This window comes from Octodon degus, unplaced genomic scaffold, assembly GCF_000260255.1.
Source record: "Octodon degus isolate 3935 unplaced genomic scaffold, OctDeg1.0 scaffold00377, whole genome shotgun sequence".
NCBI lineage: Eukaryota > Metazoa > Chordata > Mammalia > Rodentia > Octodontidae > Octodon > Octodon degus.
Window position 1 is genome coordinate 132,806 of NW_004524953.1, and position 8,284 is coordinate 141,089.

An 8,284-nucleotide genomic window follows, 5' to 3' on the forward strand; every position below is an offset into this window, starting at 1 on the left:
AAAAAAATAAAAATAAAAAAAAGCGTTTCACAAGTATTGGGATTAAATCTTCTCTAAATTTCTTGTAGAATTCAGGTGTGACTGTATCAGGATCTGCGCTTTTCTTTGTTGGTAAATTTTTTCAATTTCATTTGCTGATATTGGGTTATTTAGAGTTTTTATATCTTTTTGATTCAGTTTTGGCAATTTGTACATTTCTAGGAATCTGTCCACTTCTTCTGGGTGTTAGATCCTGTGAGAGTAAGGATTTTCAAAATAGGTGTTGATGATCTTCTGAATTTTCACAGGATTTGTAGTAATTCTCACTATTCATTACTTATTGCTTGATTTTGAGTTTTTTCTTTCCTCTTTTTGAGGAAGTTGCCTGAAGTTTTATCAATTTCATTTGATTTTTCAAAGAGCCAGATTCTGGATTCATTAACTCTTTGTATTGTTTTATTCATCTCAATTGCATTAATTTCTGCTCCAATCTTTATAATTTCCTCCTATCTTTGAGCTTTGGGCTTGGTTTGCTCTTCTTTTTCTAGATGTTTTAGGTACAGCATTAAGGCATTTATTTATTCTCTCTGTTTTCCTAATGTGTGAGTTCACTGCTATAAATTTCCTGCTGATAACTGCTTTCATTGCATCCCACAAATTCTGGTAAGTTATGTTTGAATTTTCATTGAATTGTAGATATTGTTGAATTTCTTGTTGAATTTCATCTGTAACCCATTGGTTGCTGAGGAGGGTGTTGTTCAATTTCCACGTATTTAAGGGTTTTTTGTAGTTTTTTGTCATTTATATCCAGTTTCATTGCAATATGGTCAGATAATATGCATGGGATAATTTCTGGGGTTTTTTGCATATATTTAAGTGTGACCTATGGACTAGTATGTGGCCTATTTTAGAAAATGACCCAAATGCAGCTGAAGAGAATGTGCATTCAGATGTTGTTGGGTGAAACACTCTGAATATGTCCACTAAGTCCATTTGTTCAAAGGTCTGGTGCAGTTTTGCTACCTCTTTGCTAGCTTTTTTGTCTGCTTGACCTTTTTGAGATAAGGAGGTGTTAAGGTCTTCCATTAAGATTGTGATATTGGTTATTAGTTTTTTCATGTCCTTTAAAATTTTTCTTATATAGTTGGGTGCTTGCATATTTAGTGCATACATATTTATGACTGTTATCACTTCCTCTTGAATTATCCCCTAGCTAGTATATAGTGACCTTCTTTATCTTGTTTAATCATTCTTGGTGTGAAGTTCAGATTGTCTGTAACAGAATAGCTACCTCTGGTTTTTTCTGAGATCCTGGAGCATTTTCCATCCTTTGACTTTCAGCCTATGAATTTCTTTATGGGTTAAATGTGTTTCCTTTCTTTTCTGTATTTTACGGAAGGGTCTACAGAGTGTTCAGGCTCTCATTACTAGATTGGACTCAGAGATCTGCTGTTTCCAGTCTCCCAAGAGCTGGGACTACAGACACGTGCCACCACACCCAGTCTCAATAGCTGTCTCAGCACTCTCTGGTGGTGGGGCTGGCATGGCATTCTGGGGGATCAAACCCCTGGCACCTGTGCCTGCATGCAGGCACTTTAATCTGAGATATTTGGACTGCCCTAAATGTGTTTTTTTGTATATAGCATATTTTTGGATTGTATTTCTTAATCCACCCTGCCAGTCTATTTCATTTAATTGGTGAATTGAGCCCATGTACATTGATGGTTATAATTAACATGTATAGTCTTAGGCTAGTCAGGTTATTTTCCTGCTGTTGGATCCCTACCTTTCTCCTGCATTTCATAGTTTGCTGTGTTTGGTGAGTTCTTTCTGTTGTCTTTCTTGTATATTTTGAGCCCTTTCTAGAATATCTTTTAGTACTCTGTGTATGGTTGGTTTGTTCTTCATGAATTCCTTTAGTTGTTCTTTGTCATGGAAGTATTTCACTTCACCATTAAACTCGAAAGTGTTTTGCAGGGAATATCAGTCGGAGTTGGAATTTATTTTCTTGTATGACTTGCAGTACTTTACTCCATGCTCTTCTTGACTTTATGGCTTGTAAGGAGAAATCTGCTGTCATTCTGGTGAGTTTTCCTTTAAATGTGATCTGTTTATTTTTCCTAGTGGCTTTTGGTATGTTGTTGTTGTGCTGAAACTCCTGGGATCTTGATTATTATATGTCTAGGTGTAGTTTTAATTGGGTTGATACTATTTGAAGTTCTATGTGCCTCAGTTACCTGAACATTAGATTGTTTCTGCATATTTGGGAAGTTTTCTGTGATTCTGCCCATATTCTTTTTATGCCATTTGCATTGCCTCCTTTCTCATTGATGTCCATTATTCTTATGTTGTTCATCTTTGCATACTCTTGCAGTTGTTGTATTATTATTTCATGAAACCTAGTTGCTTATAAGAAAGTTTTCATTACCTTTTCACTAACTGTAATGGTGTTTTCAAGGTTTGAAAGTCTATCTTTACTTTCATTGAATTGGTTTTGTCACCTTTTAATGGAGATTTTAATTTCTCATATCTCTCTTTGAATCTGCTTAATGCATTCTATTTCTTTCTTATATTGCTTTTCAAGGTTTCCATCATTTTTCTATTCTCCTCAAGTTTTTATCAGTGTCTTCTTTAGAAACAGTTATTCTTTCACTGTAGTTATCAATTCTTTTTTTACCTGTGCTATTTTTCCTTATGTGATTTCCTCTATACTCTTTTGTATTTGTTTCTTTATTTCAATTGCTATTATTTCAGGTGTGTGGCTTCAAATTTCTTCTATGCTGTGGTCTGTGTTTGTTCTAGATGGGCTTGGAGCTGAGATTTCCCTCTTCTCCTTCTTTTTGTCATTTTCTATTCCAGAAAGAACACTTTATTTTGGTTTCTGTGATATCTTTTTGTGAAAGATTGATATTAGGTATCTGTTTCACTGCAGCCCGAGCCTCTGTGTAAAGAGTCTGGTTTTTAGTTATTTCTCCTTTATCAGAGATGCTTTGATTTGTGTCCCAAAATTTTGCCTTCCTTATTGATTGAGAGTGAGATTTCTGGTTTCCATTTGGCACTGTCCCCTGTCCTTCAGTGTAGGGCTTTGGTGAGGTTATTACCCAAGTAACTTCCAGTATAAATACCCAAGGAAATATATGTAGTTAAGACAGATGTGGTTTCCTATTTACAGTAGTAAATTAGCAATACTAATAACTGCTGGTGATATTTGGAAATTGACAAACTTTTGTAACTAATGGGTTTGTACTTTATACCATAGGAGCAGACATTATAGCTGTATAACAAAGCAAATCTTAAATTGCAAATTTGTATTTAAATAATTCCCATGAGTTCTATCTGGGAATCTCTCCTTCATGCACCTAGAGTCTTCCAGGCCAACTATCTCACCCCAGTTACATGCTGCCACCTCTGTGATGTGAGGATATTCCTGTAGGTGTGGGCCTCAGTGTTGGTCTCAGCTCACCATGTCTAGATCTACTGAACTCAAACTCAATTGGCAGGACCTGGTTTGGTTCTAGTTGCTATGTTTGGCTTTTTCCAGTTGAGCCCAGTCCAAGTGGACCACTAGGCCCTGCTGTCCACCATTTCTGTGGCTCCTTCCTAGTAGGTCTGCTGAGGTAGAGTGGGCCCACTGTGCCCTGCTAGCTGCTGGTCTTACATCTCCTTCCTGGTAGACCCACTGAAATGGAATGTACCCTCAGAGACCTGCTGGCTGTGAGTCCTGTGCCTCCTTCCAGGAAGGCCCACTGAGGTGGTGTGGGCTTGCTGTGCCACAAAATTTCTTCTTTTTGCAAATACCTCAAGGCTTAATAAATTTTGGGTTAGCAATGAAGATAATAATTTCAGGTATATTTGATGAAATCTCAAAAACTGGCCAAAATATCAAGGGTAGTTTGGCAGACATATGTCTTTATCTACAAATGCAAAAAGAAAGAAGACCTCTGCTCCCTTGGCTTCAAATAAATAAATCAGTAGGGCTGGTCCCTTTCTCAATTTAATTTGGTTTTAATGTTTTATGAAGCTTACACCAAGGAATATTAATGCCATGTGCAGAACAAGTCACTTGAGCTTTTCATATACAGGCAAAACTTTTCATCTGATCTAAAAGATAATTATTCTAAATAATATCAACATACTCAATAGAAGTTATAATTAATTCATACATTGAGAATGTAATTAGCATTCAAATGAAAGAAATGACTTCTCTACCAAAAAACTCCACTTCTTTATTGTATTTGCTGCAAATGAAACAGGCTAATATGTTGTCCTGATTAGCTCTGTGCGCAACACAATCACTCCATTTTCCAGCATCTTTTACCTTAATACCAGTAGATCAAATAGAACCAGTGGTCTGGTTTGACAGCAAGTTTGTCCTTTAATACTTGGTGGTGAAGGGCAACCAATCCTCTATGCCTTTGTGTATTTCTAAACAATCAAGTTCAAATTACATCTTTCACTGATTTATAGGTAGGAAACTTGAATGGCTGAAAAGGCATAACAGAAACATGTTTATTTATATTAACTAATATGTTGTCAACTGAGGCAGGATTGTCCCATAGTGATAAAAGTATTTGTTTAAGAAAAAGAAGCACTGTCCTAAGGCTTACTGCTGCTCCATTCCCTGTGAAATATTTCTTCAATAAGCACTGGGAAAAAAGATTGAGCTACCAAGAGACCATAGGTAGGAAAAAGCAAAATCAGAGACTCAAGGCCAAAATTTTATTGATTCACCAACTATTTAATCTACCACTTGATAATAACCAAAAGGCAATCAGTGGTGTGCTATAAAAGTAGAAAAATGTGAAAGAAGTAAAACCATAAATACTGTGTGTGAGCCTTGGTTTTCTCAGTAAATATTTCTTATATTATCATTCTCTTTTCTCAGAATTTCTGAAAATGCTTAATAATTTCACACAAGCACTTATTTCTTTGCAAAATCATTTTCATATGTATTATTCTATTAGCTCTTCCTAAGAACTTTACAAAGTGCATTGAACGGGTATCACTGATCTTAATTACTAGATGAAGAAACCGAGGACTAGAATAATTATGACTTGCTTAAACTAACTCAATTAATTCTATCCAAATAAAGATGGAAACCCATTTCCTATTTTGCCAGAGTCATAGTTCAGCAGTTCTCAAAGGGAAGCCCTTGGAGAAGCAGCTTCAGCATAATTTTGAACTTGTTAGAAATGCCAGTTTGAAATACCATCCCAGACTTATTGGGTCAGAAACACCGGGGATGGAACCCAGCACTGAGTAACAGTGAGCAGGTACACCTGAATCTCTACAATGGATGTGCTCTTAAAATAGCTATGAAAATCAGTTTATGTCTTACAAATAAAAATAAAATCGAATAAAACATTAAAATAATTTTCTCCACCCTACCTTCATCAAATTTAAATGTTCATCTATTATTGTATTTAAACATGGGTAAAAAATTATATTATTGTGTCAATTAAAGATGAAAAAGGATTTGAAAAGAAAACAAGAAAACCTTGGTTTACAAGTATAATTCATTCTAGAGGTGCATTTATAATCCAAAATACTTGTATATTAAATACATTTCCCCATAAGAAATAAAGGAAACTCAGATGATTCATCTCATAACCCAAAAATATTCACATAAAAGGATTTTCATAGCTGGTGTGAGGGCAAGAGAGAAGTGAGTTATTGTATAAGACAACTTTTCACTGTCACTAACAGAATCACTGCTATGTATTGTCTCAGTGGAATCTTTTTTTTTCATGCAATTTTAATAAGGAATCTAGCCAATGACACTTGCTTTTGCTTCCATTTGAGGATTGTGCCAAAATGTGATTTTGCATTGTTGTTAAACAGAGTCATTGTTCATGCTGCTACAACCTTATTCAGGTGCTGCTTTTCTACAAAATTTTGCAGTTTCCCTCATTTCACACATCTTCCTAACATCATTTGAAGGGAGAGAGGGATTCATCTGTCTTTTTCACCTCTTCCTCTGCTGAAGAGCTCTTTTTCATAACTTCCTGTTGTTGGGAGATGATTACCCACAATCATTGAGCGAGCAAGCGAGAGAGAGAGAGAGAGAGAGAGAGAGAGAGAGAGAGAGAGAGGCTACTGGTTCAGTCATGATCATGTGACATTTATTATCATACACACTTCAGCTGTTAATCATACTAATAAATCTGAATTCTCATGGCCATCACTTCAAGCACCTCTTGTAATTGTAGAGACTGAAGGTAACTTGGTTTAATCTCTGACATCGCAATCAATTTAGTATTAAAATATTTATACAATGTTTTCTTTACCTGATGTACACATATGTCTGGCAGACTCTAGCTTCTCATCTTGCAGAATACTCACAGAAGAAGTTACTAGCAATTCAAGGTTTTACTGTGTTCAAAAGCTACTCATTACAAGCATCATCAGTAAAATGGGAATAAATGAGAATTACTAAATTTTATAGAGAGCATTTACAAAATCCTGTAGCTTATATGTATAAATCTATGCCTGAATGTTTTCCTCTTAACTCAAGAACTAGGGAACAATACTGCTTTATACCACTTTAACATAGTGCTGAAAGTATTAATCAGTGCACTAAAGCAAGAAAAGAAAATAGATATAAAAAAAGAAAAGAAATAAAAGCATTGCTATTTTCAGATGACATGATGTCTTCTACTGAAAATCTAAAAAATATACCAAAAAAACAGCAATAAAGAAAGAAAGTCATGTAACAAAAATTTGATTTTAGCAAGGTCATAAGATATAAGAGAAACCTATAAAATTCAAATGAATTTCTGTGTACTCTCAATGAAGATATGGAAACAATAATTTGAATCAAAATATGACTTCTAATGATTCAAAATATTAAATACTCAGTATAAAACTAACAAAAACACACAGAACTCAAAACTAAAAACTACAAAATTCGATGAAAGAAATCAATATAAATGAATTTTCGATTTTTTTTCTTTTTTTTCCCATAATTTTATTGAGAAACAAATAGCAATGAGACAGTTTCAAACCAAATTGGTAGGACAGTTTCAACAATTAACACATTGCATACATTCTTCCTAGTGCTTAATTGCTGTACAAGATGCAGACATGATATTCTATTTACAAACACTATTACAACAAATCCTTCTACTCATTAAGAGAATGTAACTATATATCTATCCTAATCACTTTGAATACACAGATACAAAATGGACATTCGTCTGTATCCCCTTTTTTGGTTAAATTCTGTTATTTGAATATTATAGGTGTGTTAACTCAGCAAAATATTCTAAAAGAGTCCAGTAGTCCATAATACTATTGGGTTTTCCGCTTCACTGGCAATGTCAGAAATTGTTGACCAGAGTCCACTACAGCTCAACATAACAGCATGGCTTTACTTCTTATACTTTATTTTCATACTTTTCTGCTGGATGGTTAAGATCAAGGTAAAGCAGGACCTATGCAACAAGAGTTGTAGATTTTGGGTCTGATAAGGTCAGTGAAATCCCCTCAGGAATTATACTGAGATCTTGTACCTCAGATTGAAGAACCTTTGTCAGTATCAGCCATTTTTTAATTTAAATATAGAAAAGCTGCCAGTTTTACCTAAAGGACTTATAGATTTGATGAAATTTATATCAAATGCTCAGCAATGTATTTTACAGATATACAAAAGATTACTTTAAAATACAAAATGGAATATAAAACAGTTGAAGTGGAACTTGGTAGACAGTGAAAGATATAAATGTTAGTGAGTGTTACTATTATTAATGGTGATAGTGGTAGCACCAATCTTACATGAATGTTTCTGAGATACTTTATAGACTATATGTTACAGATTGCATTATTGAGATGAATGGGAAAAAATAGATAGCAAAGTTCCCTTTCCAAATTAGCTCACAGAACAAAATTCCAAAAACACATGAAGACAAATTTTGACAACACGTAAAATCTGCACAATCAACAATTAGTTAATAAATATCATATTATGGGAGATTTTGAAAAATACTTTAATGTGAGAAAGACAAAAATGATAAATGAGTTTCTGTTTTGAATATGGCAGACTAATCCCAATAACTCACTCTCCTGCTGATTACAACTGAAAACTTGACAAAACACATAAAACAACAACTCCCTGAGGGCATCATCCAGTGAATATTAGTAAGCAGATTGTGGGAGAGTGCAAAATTGGAAAAACAGCCTCCAAGAGAGCGTGCTTATGTGTTTTAAAAATATTTTTTTCTCTTGTGGAATTACCCCATTTGTAGGGCCAGTTTTTAGAACTATATAGTACTGTGAACTATTAATATCTCAATAAAAACTGTAATTA